General features: G+C 38.1%; 1 long non-coding RNA gene across 2 annotated transcripts in view; it reads right to left on the bottom strand.

The window, feature by feature from the left end:
- The window catches only part of LOC109497479, a 101455-nt gene extending 84396 nt beyond the window's left edge, over positions 1-17059 (bottom strand). Inside the window, exons 1-2 of one of the 2 annotated variants that reach the window (XR_006594261.1) lie at positions 15596-17059; positions 14557-14623 (exon numbers count right to left, since the gene is read on the bottom strand). This is a non-coding gene — a long non-coding RNA (uncharacterized LOC109497479). The remainder of the gene's footprint in view (positions 1-14556; positions 14624-15595) is intronic. The other variant, XR_006594260.1, reaches the window with a different exon arrangement.
- Positions 17060-17313: the final 254 nt, after the last annotated feature.

The following is a 17313-nucleotide window of genomic DNA, read 5'->3' as shown; positions in this document are numbered from 1 at the left end:
GTTTTAATTTGCATTTCCCTAATCATTAATGATGCTGAGCACCTTTCATAGCTCTGTTGAGCATTTTTATGTCTTCTTTTGAAAAATGTATATTCAGGTTCTTCTATTTTTAAACTGGGTTATTTGTGTTTTGTGCTTCTTTTCTTACAATTGACTTGTAGGAGGTCCTTTTATATTTTGGGTGATAACCTCTTATCACATATAAGGTTTGAAATTATTTTATACCATTCAGTAAGTTGCCTTTTCATTTTGTTGATGATTTTCATTTTTGTAGAGAGCTTTTTAGTTTGTTGTTGTTCTATTTGTCTATTCCTGCTTTTGTTTCTTGGGCTTTTAGTGTCATAGCCAATAAATTATTGCCAAGACCAATGTCAATAACTTTTCCCCTGTTTTCTTTTAGGAATTTCTTGGTTTCAGGTGTTACATTAAAGTCCTTAATAAACTTTGGGTTATTTTATGTGTAAGGTTTCAGTTTCATTCTTTTGAATGAAAGGGTCCAGTTTCATTCTTTTGCATGTGGATATTCAATTTTCCCAATACTTGATCAGTCATAGATAAAACTAATAAGTAACAGCAAACAGGAAAAACACAGTAGACAAGATGGAGCTATCAGACACATACAGAACATGCCATCCTAACACAGCAAAATACATGTTCTTCTCATATACACAAAGAACATTCTCCAGAACAGATCATATGTTCCACCACAAAACAGGTCTTAAAAAATAGAATATTGAAATCACATCAAGCATGTTTTCTTTGAAAAATGTTTTTTAACATTTATTCATTTTAGAGAAAGCTTGAGCAGGGGGAGGGCAGAGAGAGAGGGAGACACAGAATCTGAAGCAGGCTCTAAGCTCTGAGCTGTTAGCACAGAGCTTGATGCAGGACTTGAACTCAAGAGCTTGAGATCAGGACCTGAGCCAAAGTCGGACACTTAACCAACTGAGCCACTCAGGCACTCCATGTCAAGCATACTTTCTGATCACAATGACATGAAACTAGAAATCAATAAAGGAGGAAACCTGAAAAATTCAACAAAAATGTAGAAATCAAACAACACATTCCTGAACCAATGGGTCAAAGAAGAAATCAAAAGAGCTATCAGAAAATATGTTGAAACAAAACCAAAAACACAGCATACCAAATCCTATGGGATGCAGCAAAAACTGCATCCTTACAAAAGGAAAGTTTATGGCAATAAATGATTACATTAAGAAAAAAGAAAAATCTCAAATATACAAACTAACTTTATACCTCAAGCAAATGAAACAGAACAAACTAAACCCAAACTTAAGAGGACATAATAAAAAGCTGAAATAAATGAAGTAGAGAGTAGAAAGACAACAGAAAAAAAAAAAAGGAAACCAGTGATGTTTTTTTAAGATAAACAAAATTGACATACTTTTAGCTATACTCATGAAAAAAAAAGAGGACAGAAATAAACAAAATGATAAATTAAAAGAAGACATTACAACTGACACCAATATGAAAGATAAGAGGCTACTATGGACAAGTTTAAGAAAAAAAATGGACAGTCTAGAAGAAAGGAATAAATTCCAAGAAGCATATAACCTACCAAGACTAAATAAGGAACAAACAGAAAATCTCTATAGCCAAGTTATTGTTAAGGAGATTTAATTCATAATTTAATACCTCTCATCATACAAAGCATGGGACCAGATGGCTTCACAAGAAATTCTACCAAATGCTTAAAAATAGATACTAATGCTTCTCAAACCCTTCAAAAAAAATGAAGAGGAGGAAACACTTCCAAACTCACTTTGTGAGACTAGCATTACCCTGATACTAAAGCCACACAAGGACACTACAAGAAATCAAAATTACAGGTGAATATCCTTGATGAACATAGATGCAATAATATTCAAAAAAATTTTTAGCAAATTAAATTCAATGGCAAATTAAAAGGATCAATACACCATGATCAAGAGGAATTTATTCTTGGTCCTAAAAAATGATTCAACATATGCAAATCGATAAATGTGATATACCACCTTAATAAACAATAAAAACCTCATGATCACCTAAATAGGTATATAAAAAGCATTTACAAAAATTCAACATCCTTTCACGATTAAAAACTCTTAACTGGGTAAGAGGAAATGTACCTCAACATAATAAAGCCCATATATGATACGCACACAGCTAACATCATACTCAATGTTTAAGTGCTGACAGCTTTTTCTCTAAGATCAGTAACAACACAAGAGTACCTACTCTCACCACTTTTAAACAAGAAAAAAAAGTAAAGATAAATAAAAGTCATGCAAATCAGAAAGGAAGAAGCAAAATCATTTTCGTTTCCATACAACGTGGTATCTTGTTTTTTTATAAAAAATCCTCAAGACTCCACCAAAAAACTGCTAGAACCAATAAATTTATTTGTACTGCAAGACACAAAATCAGTATAAAAATTAATCAGCATTTCTATATACTATCAATGAACTATCTGAAATTAAGAAAACAATTTCATTTATAATAACACCAACAAGCATACTTATGAATGAATTTAACCAGCCGGCAAAAGACCAGTACACTAAAATAATAAGACACTGATGAAAGAGTTTGAAGAAGACAACAATAAATGCAATGATATCCCACGTTTGTTCCTCATTCAAGCCACAGATAAGTTTTAGAAAGCTCATAGCAGTTATCCTATATTCAGGTCACAGATCATTTTCTGTTCATGCCAATCATTAGGTCCTCTGTTCACGGATATGTATTTCTATGGGTGTAAGCTTCCATTACTATTAAAAATGGTGACAAATTTTTGTAGTGAATTTTAATTTGTAGTCATACATACTATCTTCTCACCTAGAGTATAAATGCACTAAGGTGCCGATTTTCATTTTATACTCCCACCCCTCTTCTTTTAAAAGCCTTAACTAACAAGGACCTAATATTTGATAGTTTCATTGATTTTCTTCTGAAAAGTTTCCATTAAATTTGCCTAAAAAAGTGGTAGGATTTATGTCAATGTTCCAACTGCAGGTGGCACTGACTGACTTAATTTGTCAGCTCTGTTCTTAGTTATTCATTCTTAACCTGGAAGTGAACAGAATACTACACATCATGAATCATGTTGAAGGAAAAGCCTGAAGAATGGTTCCTTTGAGGGAGCAGTTTCATGTGGGAAACCATTTTCCCTTTTTATCTATTGTGCTCCTAGGAGTCCAGCCAGGACCGCATCTGTTTAGTTTATTTGGAATATCTTAGAGTCTAGTATGGTGACGTGAGCATGTAGACATTTGATAAATGTTGTATCATGATATTACTGGCTATCATTATTAGAATGACTATGAAACCCATTCAAAGTGATTTGATGCTGTGAATATCATGTAATAGATGTTTTGTCTCCCGATTTCTTTTTAATAGAAGCCTTGAATGAACTATGTTTGTTTAAATATTCAGTGAATCACAGGAGAGAATCGTAGAGGCTACCTAGTCCATATACCTTATTTTACACGGGAAGAATTTGTGGAATGGGAAGGTTTGACTTGTTCAGCATCAAGGGTGTAGTTGGTTCCAGATATAGGAGAAAAAAATTGGTTTTCTGATCTTAAGCACAATGATATTTCTACTATAATAAAAGAAGTTGCTTTCACTATTATAAAATGGTAACTTATTGTCCTATTAAAAATTGTGTTTTAGAGTTATGTTTTAGAATTCACAACAGAATACAAAGAATACTGAAAATGACTTGATGTAATCCTTTCCAAGTTTAAGATTTTGATAGAGGGAGTGGGCCCATCCCATTTTATCAGGCATTTATTGAATAGTAATAAAATCCAGAGCTAAGAGAATACAACCTAATTAAGTCTAGCTGTGTAGCCAATTTCAACCTCAGCTGACAGAGGAACATGAAAGATTTAAGCGAACAGAACTTCAGAGTGTGTATTAATATTGGCTTTGGGGAATTAAAAAAATTTTAGAGACTTACCTACCTGGCGAGATGACCAGTGTTGAAAGCAAATCTCCTTTACAGTGACCCACATATCGATTTCTCTTGTAGTTCAGGGAAAAGACTGAGGATTTCATAATACACAATATTGTATATATTCTGACATTAATGATTTTTATTGGCTGAGGCAAATTGATGTAGTAGAAGAGGAAAATCCTATACATCCCAAAGTAGGCCTGATGCAAAATGCAGCTACCACAACAAACCTCAAAAGACATTTGTTCATTTTGTTAATTTTGTGGCCAAATGTTTTATTTCATAATTCTGGAAGTCAACCAACTTGCTGTTCCCTCACTACATTTCAGCTCTGAATAAATACAGGGCTGGACTTGGCCCACTGAAAACGACCTGCTATCACTCATGCAGGCAAAGCCACAGATTCTGAATTGATTTGGTCCTCCTTCTGGATTGTGGTAGGGAAAATAAACGCACACAGTGACTTATGTCTGTTTCTTCAGGTGACTTTCACCTGGCTGACTTGATTTGTGCTGGGGGGACCACAGAGACACCTTCCTCTGCTTCCCAGCAACCAAAGGTCAAGATATTTTCATCGCTTCTCTCTCATTTTCCTTCCGTCTGAGATTGATCCTGTTCTTTCAGGTTTTATATTATTGTCACACCCTTTTTTTAAACCATTTTTTCACTTTGTGATTAATTGCAGGACCCTTTTAAGTATAATGTAAACCTATTTATTATTTTACAAAAGTAGAATTCTTATGTAGAGTCTTCTCTTTGTCTCTGGTCCCAGCCAAGCTGAACCATTTACTATTCTCCAAAGGGGTGAGGCATCTTCATTTCTTTTTGCTTTTGTGTATGCTGCTTCACTTGCCTAAAATGTCCTTTCTTTCCTTCTGTGTCTGACTGGCTTCTATACTCTGTAAACCTTAGCTTCATCATTACCTAAAAGAACTTTTCTTGTCCCATTTGGTCTGGATTAAATGCTTCTAATTGTATTTCCTACATTATATCCTCGCTCATCATTTTACTCCTCAAACTAGATTGTTAATGTTATTTTGTTGCCCTCATGTACCCTAGCACAGCCTCATAAGCCAGCTTAGAGCAATCACTGGCTTCTTTTTTTATATCGCATATGCCCAGCATAGGGCCTAACACACAGTATGTACACAACACGATAGGTGAATAAATGGATAGGCATTTGGAAGAACAATCAGCTCACGGGACTGTTCGTTTCTTTTTTTTTAATTTTTAAAAATATTTATTTCTTTTTGAGAGAGCAAGAGAGAGAGAGAGAGAGAGAACGAGCAAGGAGGGGAGAGGCAGAGAGAGAAGGAAACACAGAATCCAAAGCAGGCTCCAGGCTCTGAGCTGTCAGCACAGAGTCCCATGCGGGGCTCAAACTCAAGAGCTGCGAAATCATGACCTGAGCCGAAGTCAGATGCTCAACTGACTGAGGCATCCAGGTGCCCCTGGACTGCTAACTTCAAGCATGCATTTTATAGAAAATAGTTATGTTATATAGATGGAAGAAAATTAGATTTAGAATCAGAGGATTCTAGACAAGAATCCCAGCTAACCTTCATTCCAATGTACTCCTCTGTAAAACTGTACTAATGGATTTCTAATGATAAAAACCATTCTTAGAGACAGATTTTTCTCCTCTGCAAGAGTCAAGTGGCTTGGCAGCTTCTAGTCAATTAAACAACCATATACAGAGGCTTTAATACATATTTGTCACAGTATACAATGTTCATGGCACTTAAATAATTCAGAACTGGGCTGACATGAATGTTAACGTAAGTAAATGTTTTAACCATAATAAAACTTATTTACCAGAGATCACAAGATCACATGCTATTATGTTAGGAAAAGGAAGTACCAACTCAGGATGGTTGTGGGGAGAAGTGCTAAAGGAAAGGAATTTTACAACTTAAGGAATGAGGACCACGGAAGAGTAACAGCATTTGAGAACTGAATGGGTCCTACAGTCACCTACTCTTTTTTTTTTTTCAACATTTATTTATTTTTTTGGTACAGAGAGAGAGCGTGAACAGGGGAGGGGCAGAGAGAGAGGGAGACACAGAATCGGAAACAGGCTCCAGGCTCTGAGCCATCAGCCCAGAGCCCGACATGGGGCTCGAACTCACGGACCGCGAGATCGTGACCTGGCTGAAGTCGGACGCTTAACCGACTGCACCACCCAGGCACCCCTCCTACTCTTGATTTAGAACAAATTCAGTTGATATTTGAGGAGTTAGCCAAGTCAAAGAAAAGGAATCCTGCCTGGAACGGATGATTCCCAGTCTGGTACCATGACACCTGACCTCTTATATGAAGGCTGAGTCTACAGCCAGCAGTGACAAGGCACATGCAAAGTCAAGGGAATAAAGAAAAAAGTAGTGGAGTCAAGGCCCTTGAGGAGCACACGTCAAGTTGAAATTCCAGCTATATACTGTAGACAAAATTCAGACATCTGTAATTCCAAATGCTACATGAATTAATTATCTGCTCTTAGTTTTCCTGCCCAGTATCACTGTCTTTGATAAGAAACTCTAATTTTCCTCAATGAACTATCTCTTCCAGACTTCCAGTCCTTAGAGCTTAAATGGAGTCTCTGTGTCTAGGAGAAACCTTGTTGCTAGTCTGTAGATTTCTAATTTATTTATCTTAGACATTTGTAAATATTTCAAAGTGGATAAAAATATTTTTAATCTAACCTTTGAAAACTCTGCAATGACTTGATGAAGATCATCATCCATTCTATAATAGTGTATTTATGCCATACTTTAGTTAAATATTGAAGACTTGTCCACTTCTGACATTGTGAGCCTTTGCCTTTAACTACTACAACCTTCCCTAATATACTTAAACTCCATTCTCAACTCTCCTAAATGCAGATCTCCATCACTAGGTTTCTACACTCTGTTCCACACAGCTTCTTAGGATCCGTATTATCAATGCTAACAGTGTGATTTTTCTTTGTCATGTATATTTTTGAACATTGCCTCTTGGTTTTATAAAAGAATCCTGGCTCTCCAGATCAACACCTTTGGCCTTGAATGTCGGCTGTACCACATGTTAGTGATAGTATCTTGGGAAAGCTAATTATCAACTTTTAGCATAATTTTCTTTATTTCCAAAATAGACAATAACTTATCTACCTCATGTGACTATCGTAGATCTAAAGTAATATAGATATGATATGTAATACATTTATCAGAGTTCATGGCATGCAGTAAGCTCTACAAACATTAGACATTATTATCATTATTCTCATTCCAGAGCATTTACTCTAGGTATTCTTTTCCACATTAAGATGTTTAATTTTTATACCATCTTTCAATATTTTGACGGCTGAAAACTTAGTCAAGTTTTACCGTAAGTCACAAACTCACTATTGCTATTGGAACCTTTGGTCATTTGATGATAAAATAATATTTATCTCTAATAACTCTAAGCATGTTAGAGGATAGGTAGTTTTCAGTGTGAATATCTCTACTCTCTACCACTAGACTCCAGCATCTGTCTTAAGGAAGTACTGAATGTTTGTAGATCTTACTATCTACAGCACCTATATAATATGATCTGGTACTAAGAAAGGGAGGGAGAAAGATAGGGAAGAGACACCAAAGAATTACCTCAGAGTATTTCCAATTTTTTTAACTCTAAAATGTAGAAAACATTTTGAGGTGATGCATGGAAATCATATGTATTTACATCATACACACATGTATATATATTTTTTTCCATATAAACAAAATGTCAAAAAACTGTCCATACTCCTCATAAAACTATAATGTGTACCTTTCTTTGAATGAATGTGCCGGTTGATCTTTGTAAAACAGTGTGTCAAGACAGAGATATTGCTTTGTTATCTACTTTGTGTAAATACATTTCATTCATTCAGTGTAAAATTACTCATCACCTACTGTGGGGCAAGCAATATGCTGAATATTGGAAATGTGCAGGTAAAATATGATCTGTGATTTGTTAGAGATTATAGATTAGTGAAGTATAATGGCTAGTCAGTAGAAAATACGTGATATAACATGGCAAGCATGTGATTTGATGGAGTTATTAAGTTAGCATCGACAGTTATTGAGTAACTACCACAATGGGAAAGTGAATGGCTGTGCTAACACTAGCTTTTGGTTTGGTTATTTTTGCCAGAACAGAATGCATTTATTTATAAACTTAAAAAAATCTTGGGGCACTCAGGTGGTTCAGTCAATTAAGCCTCCAGCTCTTGGTATTGATTGGCTCAGGTCATGATCTCGCAGTTTGTGAGATTGAGCCCCATGTTGGGCTCTGAGCTGATGGTGTGAAGCCTGCGTGGGATTCATTCTCTCCTTCTCTCTCTGCGCCTCCCATGCTCATGCTCTCTCTCTCAAAATAAATAAAATAAACATTTTAAGAAATCTATAAAATATATAAAAATCTATAAAAACATTAATCTTAATTTTGTTCTCTCATAGCTTGGTCTTTGAAGACCACTCAGGAATACTCTTCCTGCTTCTATTTACTGGTGTCCATAGTTTCTTTTCTAACTCAACTCTATCATTTCTCTCTTCCCCAAAATTGGGGAGAGCATAGCCAAAGGTGAAGGCAGGAGTGAGGGCATGACAAAATTATTAGGATATAAGCAGATAGATCTTTTGGCGCAATGACAGAAACTCAATCCACACTTGCTCAGACAAGAAAGGTGATGTGTCGTCCTTCACAACCAAACTGCATATGAGGAATATGCCATCTTCAGCTAGGCAGCTGGGGTATTTGAAAACTGACAAGATCCTGTCACCATTCCATGTGTCTACTATTTCCATACACATTTCTTTCTCCCAGATGAACATCATACTAGTGAAACAACAGTTCCTGGTGGCTTCCAATCTATTATAATACAGTAAGAGACCCTTCTGTCAGTTTCCACTTGAAAAACTCTAGAAAAATTTTGATTAGATGTGATATGAACAATGAACAAGGAATAATGAAATGTGACTCTAATATTGTGGTTCTTATTCAACCACACAGTGATCGAACAGGAGGAAAGAACACACTTGAGAAGAAGGGGAAGGAGTGGTCAAACAGAAGCAGTCATACATACAGGCCAGCTTTCAAGAAATATTTACTGTGTTCTTACTATGCACCAATCACTAGACTTGATGCCACAGTCTAATGGGCAAGAATAATGTTATTCAAAGAATCTATAAATAAGCCCTCTCAAAGGAGTACAGGGGCAGTGGTCCTGATTCAGATGAGTCCCACTTCCCACCATCTCCCTGAACCTGACCAGAGCCAGCTCCATCAGCTTGGGATCAATCAGGAAAACAGACCCACTGGTATAACTCTTCCAAAAACAAAAGGTTTACTTAGAAATTACATTTTGTATAAATGATGGAAGATCAGGGAAGGGAAGATCAGAGAGTTGCCATGGAAAATCAAGGGCACTGAAGCTGCAAAGTCCGGGAAATTGGTAAAGACCTCTGCCATCTGAAATAATGATATGGGTAGCTCTTATGTGCTCACTGAAAAGCTGCCGTGATTCTCATGCCTGCCTACAAGTCTGGCCGCCACCACATCCATACAGTAATATATTTAACTTCTCTTCTGCTGTCTAAACATCATGCAACTTCCTCTCAAAGGGAAAAGGGAAATCTTACCCAGTTTGCAATAAGGAAGGAGAGTTTGGGGAATTCAATTTCCCAGACATTAGAAAGGTGTAGTTATGATGCTGAGTTGGTAGCAGACAATTCATCCCGGCATCCTTACCCGATTCAGATGTTAACATGTTGGCCAACACTTATTGATGACCAGGCTCTTGCCAAGCACTGTGGTCAGCATTTCAGTTTTTCTCATTGAAGCCTTATAGCAACCCTAGTGGTGGTGTGAGACAGGGAGAGGGAGCTTTCTATAGAGAAGAAAACTAAAGCTTTCCACCTTTTACAGGTAAAAAAACTAAAGCTAAGAGAAGGAACTGACCCTAGTTCCACAGCTGAAGTCACAGTGGAACTGTAGTTCAAATCCAAATCTCTGCCAAGAGAACCCAACTTTCTGTTTTTTTTTTTTTTTTTTCAACGTTTATTTATTTTTGGGACAGAGAGAGACAGAGCATGAACGGGGGAGGGGCAGAGAGAGAGGGAGACACAGAATCGGAAACAGGCTCCAGGCTCTGAGCCATCAGCCCAGAGCCTGACGCGGGGCTCGAACTCACGGACCGGACCGCGAGATCGTGACCTGGCTGAAGTCGGACGCTTAACCGACTGCGCCACCCAGGCGCCCCGAGAACCCAACTTTCTGAACGGCACACTACACTGTCCCTCTAATCTAATCCTTCTTTGATATAATTGTTGATCATGGCTCAGGAAGCCAAAGGCAGTTTATTCTCCCATGTGGTTTCATTGACTCTTCTAATTTCAATGACTCTTGTGAAAGAGTCATTTGGGGAGATATGTTTAGACGTATAAGGTTAAAATCCTAAAAGACAGATGGATTCCCAAAGAAAATTTCAGCAATTTTGAGAAAAGCTAAATAGAATGTGTACACCATGAATGGACAGGACTCCTTGTTCAAAATTCTTTAAGGCAAAAAAAAAAAAATCTAGTTTTATCAATAGTATTAATCTTTTTAAAAAAGCTATACTCCTGTAAGTTGTTGCATAGTATTAAAGTATGTTGAGATGAAGAAAGGTGTTATTGCAATGAAAAGGAAAAGCAGTTATAATGGAAAAGGAGACAAAGAGAGATTGCCCGAGGGGGGAAAAAAATCATACGAGTGGCTTTAAGAACAATTTTAGAAATGAAGAAAAAAAAGACAAAGAACAAGAGAGTCAGAGAATAAGTTAGTGTGTGAGGGCAAATGAATCTGTATGGAATATTCAAGTAGCATATTCTGTCCTCAGAAGGAAGTAATCTGGAGATCAACAGTGCTCAAAGGGCTTAATGAAGAAGCCTTCAATTCCACTCTAGCCCTTTTGTATGATCTCACATTGCTTGATTTCTGCTTGCTCATTTGACTTCTAAATGCTTTGATATTAGAAGTGGGGTATCTTGTATGGTAGAAATGATCTTTTTTATTATTGGAAAGATGTTCCAAGATAAATACATATACATGAAATTTACTTATAAATGTATTTCTGGTACATATATAATCACTTCCAACTTTCTCAAGATCTCTCCGTAGAATGGGTATCCTGAAATTCTGGACACAAAAACCTGAGAGCCAAATACTAGAACCCTGTGACAACTCCATCAATACTCAGAAACCTTCCAGATGTCATCTTGAGATAGTCTGCAGCCTTAGCTTCCTGTATCCACAAGAAAAAATGCAGAGTATATTTTGGTCCAGATGAAGATGAGAAAATTGTGTCAAATGTGTACCACTGACAGTAGTGTCCTATAATTCTGATTTCTTACCTTGTAAGGGGAGGATGTTTCAAGGCTAATTCCATTTGGTATCTGTGATGATTTAAACACCTGTTAAATAGGCAGCAAAACTACCCTCTACGTGAATGGTAACAGTTTTAACAATAGGTTTCCCATTTTAGAGGGATGGAGTCAAGAAATTAATTATTATTATTATTATTATTATTTTACTATTTATTTTGAGAGAGAGAGGGAGGGAGGGAGAGAGAGAGAGAGAGAAAGTGCATGCATGCATGTGAGCAGAGGAGGGGCAGAGATAGAGACAGACTCCGGAGCAGAATCTGTGAGGTCAGTGCACAGCCGGATGTGGGGCTCTATCCCTTGAACCAGGAGATCATGACGTGAGCCGAAACGAAGACTTAAACTCTCAACCAACTGAGCCACTCAGGCGCTCCTGTTATTTTAATTTTTTTTAACGTTTATTTATTTTTGAGACAGAGAGAGACAGAGCATGAACAGGGGAGGGGCAGAGAGAGAGGGAGACACAGAATCTGAAACAGGCTCCAGGCTCTGAGCAGTCAGCACAGAGCCCGATGCAGGGCTTGAACTCATGGACCGTGAGATCATGACCTGAGCCGAAGTCAGACGCTTAACTGACCGAGCCACCCAGGCACCCCAGGCGCTCCTGTTATTAATTCACGAGGCACAAGAGACAAATTATCAATGATCAAGTGTTATTTTTAAAAAATATTTTTGGTCAAATTGACTGGTATTTTCATATCCCATCAATAAGCATCATCAAAAGTGAGGTAATGAAACTCAGTAATCTGCTAATTCCAAAGACTTTTCACTCCAAACTTTGAGAAGAAAAAAAGAATGCCACTGTGAGAAGCAAACAGGCTACCTTCAGTAGTTCATAGTCATTCAACTGAACTACTCAGATTTCCCAAAGGAAGTGATGTCTGGCTATTCCTAGATAATTTCTCCAAAGTCCTTAAGCTTTTTATTCAACTGGCAAAGGCTACTTCATGCCAACCTGTCATCATTCTATCATCTCGACCACTGAAATTCTAAAGCTCTTCTTAAGAGGGCTTAGAAACGAATGCAAAATTGTGAAATTTTCAGTAAATAAGGCCCCTAACCAGCAGTCAGGCAGCACAAATTTATTGTGAAACTCAATGCACCCCCAAGGATATTTTGCTACCTCCCCTTAGGTTGGCTGCTACACTGTGGCTGGGAAAATGCAAAAGAGAAGTTGAAAGAGCCAGGTGGCAAGGGGATTTGGTAAAGCAACTCTTCATTTCTGGAAGTCTGTGTGAAAAATAATGCCGGAATCAAAATCCAAAAGTGTTGGGTGGAGTGAGCCCAGTCTCTGGATATATAGCTGTACAAACTCAAAAGGCCCAAGACTTATGGCCAAATGCATGGTGATTGGCAGCTCACAGAGATGGCTGGGATGGAAATAGCAGGCATGTGGATCAGAGCTGAGGTGAGGCAACAACTGTGTGGATCCCCGGAGAAAGAGATGGAGGCAGACAAACAGTATTTTGGCATTCAGGGAAGTTTCTGGATTCAGTACATCATACTGAATAAAAGATAACGTGTACTTGGCAAAAGATATGAAACTTAATGACTCATTAGCTGAGATACATCTGATTCCTCTTGAAAGAAATTCCTTCTCAGGTTGCAGTCTGAGTAATTACATATGTCAAGAAGCAACCCATTTTATTTATAATCAGAACAGGGATGAATCTGAATAGTAGCAAAAAGGAAAATGGAGAAATAGTTAATAAAAGCACTCAAAAGAGTATAATAGTACTTGGGCAGGGGCAAGAAATTGCCAAAGTGTTAACATTCAGTCTCCAAACATGTGATATATGGCCCCCTGGGTTGATTTTTATTTTATCTAAGTTGGTGTTCTCACCAGTAAATCTTCTACCAGCCAATTCCAAAATGAAAAGAAAAACACACACACAGATCCTCGTTGCCATAAAAATTCAGTCTTGAACCTTGAACCTCTAAACATGTGGTAACAAAGAATGCAGATATGAAGGAGAGTCTAACACAATCAGCAGCACCTGATTATCAAGTTTTAGACACTTTTGTTTACTCTGTAATCTGAAGTGTAGTCTACAGATTCATGCTGAGATATCTTTGAAATGAGGAAGTTATGATGGAGAAAGGTTTTACATGGTATAAACTTGGGTCCAAGAAGACATATGAACATGTCACAGAAAAGAAAGAAGGAATAAAGGAAAGAAGACAGGAAAAAGGGAGGAAGGATGAAAAGGAGGGAGAGTGAGGAAGGAAAGAGGGAAGGTGAGGGGGGAGAGGAATGAGGGAAGGAAGCAAGTTGGCTGATGTTATTAACATAACATGGGGCGCCTGGTGGCTCAGTCGGTTAAGCGTCCGACTTCGGCTCAGGTCATGATCTCACGGTTCCTGAGTTCAAGCCCCACATCAGGCTCTGTGCTGACAGCTCGGGGCCTGGATTCTGTGTCTCTGCCTCTCTCTGCCCCTCCCCCACTTATGTTCTGTCTCACTCTGTCTCTCAAAAATAAATGTTAAAAAAAAAACACATAATATACATGTTACTAATAATACGTAAAAACATATACTCAGGGAATCCAAATGTTATGATCCAGATAATTAGGAGTTAGAATAATAGGCTTGTAATGATAAAGATAACCAAAGTATTACATGAAGTGGGAAAATGAGAGGGGCATGCTCTGAGGAATGCTATAAAGACAATTTGTACTGTAACAAGGTACCACAGAAAGTTTCTATGAAGGCAGTGTTCTGGTCAGCGGACACAGAGGATTGTTTTGACGATAATAATCAGTTTATACGTAATAATATGCAGAGAACTGTAATCTATATAAACCAAATAAGAATGGACAAATTTATAAATTTCATAAGGATTATTTTGCAAATTGTTTTAAGGTTTTACTTATTTTTTGAGAGAGAGAGAGAGAGAGAGAGAGAGAGAGACAGAGCATGAACAAGGGAAGGGCAGAGAAAGAGGGAGACACAGATTAAGAAGCAGGCTCCAGGCTCTGAGCTGTTAGCACAGAGACTTAGGCAGGGCTCAAAATCACAAACCATGACATCATGACCTGATCCGAAGTCAGGCACTTAACCGACTGAGCCACCCAGGCACCCCATATGGATTACTTTGAAAAGAACTGTTTGACTGAATGTTTCTCATCATACGAGAAACATGGCATTCAAACATATAACATGTTCTAGTTGGCTTACCTGAGTTAGGTACAGTTCTCTGAAGTCTGCTGAATTCTTGCTTTTCTCTTCTACACCACAAGCTAGACTGGAAAGCAATGAATTGAGAGTATTATTATTATAGGGATGGCCTGATATTTGCTTTTCTTCTTTAAAATAAGGAAATCATCTGCAAATCTCAAGGGGTGGTCTTTGCTCCTTGACATGTTAGAGGCAATGTTTAAGGGTTTAAGCATTTCTATAGCTAATAATATGGTTCACAGTTCTGAATATTGGGTAGAGCCCAGTCTAGTGTAAAATATATTTTCCCAGTTTTCCAAAGGCAAGAAGCCATGTGAGTTTTCCCCGAGGGGTCTGTAAACATCGTGAGGGCATTCTTTTTGCTGTTGTTGTTGTTTTTTTTAAGATTTTTGAGAAAGAGAGGAAGAAGACAGAATCCCAAGCAAGCTCCGGGCTCCCAGCTGTCAGCAGAGTCCCACACAGGGTTCAAACCCATAAGCTGTAAGATCATGGCCTGAGGTTAAGTCAGATACTTAACTGACTGAGCCACCCAGGCACCCTGCATAAGGGCATTCTTAATAGGTTGTAGCATGGGGGTAAGGAAATCTTCAGAGAGAAACTTGTTGCTTTAAAGACAAAGGGGGGAGTTGGCCTTCTCTGGAAGGAGGTGTGCTAAAGGGGTTGGCTGGTAATAAGGAGGCTTGGGTTCCTTGAAAACTTTTTTATTTACTTTGCATGGGCCTGTATCTTCATAAACATCATCCTCACTCAGGGAGAGAATGGTCGTAGGGACAGTAGGCCATATAAAAATAACCTCAGGCGGTACATTGGTGCCTTCTGTCTGGCGTGCCCTTAGTGTTTTACCTATTTGTTCCCAAATGTGTAGGTCGAAGGTTCCTTGCTTGGGAAACCAAGGGCAGTGTTGCTGGATATTCATTAATAATTTAAGGAGTGCTTTACCAATGTATTGTTTCTGTTCTGGGGACAAGGAATATCCCATAATGATTCTCTCAAAAGCTCTGTGGCAGCAAATCCTAAGAGAGTTTCGCTTTTCTCTTACCTCGTCAGAAGAGATTGTGCACCTTTTCTTCTTTAGAGCTCCAGTCATTCCATGGCATTCTGCCGTCCCTGAGTTACCTCTGCTTTTTAGCCACGTTGGCTTTTCTTCCAATCACTTCGCCTTCACGTTGCCTTCTATCACGTTCGGATCGCCACCTGTCACAGATTATGAGTCTGGGGTTCTCTCCAGCAAAAGAGTGGACACAAACTTAAAACGAAAAAGACTAATGTCTGGGAGGAGACAAGAGCCTCGAACAGGGGTTTCGTCTCCGTTTTTATTGAGCTCACAAGATATTACCCTTGTGGTGAACGTGAAGAAAACAGTCAGACAGTAATCATTAACTTTTGAGTGTAAGCAAAGGGTCTGGGACGCAAGTGGAGTTTGTGATCAAGGTACATTGGCGCCAGATGGTAGGTAATTTCCTGCAGGTGATACAAGTTACTCTTGATCTCATTACAAGATCGCGCTAGCTAACCTCGGGTACTTTCGCCCCCTGGTGGCGGCTTTCCTCCCTAAGCTTTTTTCTAACCCATTTATGTAAGTAGAACCTATTTCCCTATGTCTTTGAGCCTTTTAATTTTGGTCATTGTATTTTTCAGTCATAAAATTTCCATTTGGTTCTTCTTTACATCATCGATTACTTGCTAAGACTTTCTAATTTTTCACTTGTTTCAAGCATGTTTTTAGTTGCTCACTGAGGCATTTTTATGATGGCTCTTTTAAGGTACTTGTCCTATAATACTAACATCTAGGTCACCGTGGTGTTATCTTTTGATTATTTCTTTGCATCTTCCTGGTTCTTGATTTGATGAATGAATTTCTATTATAACCAGGCAATTTTTGCATTATGTTTTGAGACTCTGGATCTTATTTAAATCTTCCGTTTTAGCTAGCTTTCTCTGACACCGTTCTGGTAGGGATAGGGGTAGCAGTTCAGCAATATTGTTAGGTGGTGGTTAAATCCAATTTCCCACCTGTCCTCCACTGACACAAGAAACAAAGCTCCTCATTACTGCTGCATGGGCTTAGCTATTGTGAAAGTCCTGACTTTACACTAGGGCTCTTCTGACACTACCCAAGAAAGAGGGGAAGGGATTCTTTCTGGGCATCCCACCTTCTGGGTAGGGGTGGAAGTCCAGGTTAAATAGTTGGTCTCCACTGACACTGAGGGTTAGAATGAAGGCTTTTTACGGGCTAGCATGGATGAAAGTCCAGCTCTCTACTTGGCTTTCCCTGGCATTACTAGTTGGGGGAGTATTGGGATGCCTCGTTACAACCTCATAAAGGTGAATTTTAGGTTCCTCACTCAGCTTTTACAGGTGAGGGTTGGAGTGACACGACAGAGTTTTATATGACATTTGGCTTGGGTAGATTATTATCTAAATGTTTTCTATATTGGATCATATGATTTCAGTATTTGAAGGAACTTTAAAAATCATATAGTCCACTCCTTTAATTTTACATATGAGTACCAGAGAAATTAAATATATTGTCTATGATCATATTATCTAGTTAGTACCAGATATTGAATTAAAACATGTCTTTGGATTCCCACTTCAAGGCTTCTTCTCTTTTGCGAGGCACTTTACACAGCCACAGTTAATTCAGGGTTAAAAGTACCATCGTAAATATTTAAAAATTATTTTTATTTTTTGGATAACTATGTGTTTGTAAATGTCCAAACATAAATGTTCCACTTTATCAATGTAAATATGACA

The sequence above is a fragment of the Felis catus genome, chromosome A2 (assembly GCF_018350175.1).
Source record: "Felis catus isolate Fca126 chromosome A2, F.catus_Fca126_mat1.0, whole genome shotgun sequence".
Classification (NCBI taxonomy): Eukaryota; Metazoa; Chordata; class Mammalia; order Carnivora; family Felidae; genus Felis; species Felis catus.
The sequence above is the reverse complement of the archived record's forward strand: the minus strand, read 5'-3'. Positions and strand labels throughout refer to the sequence as shown.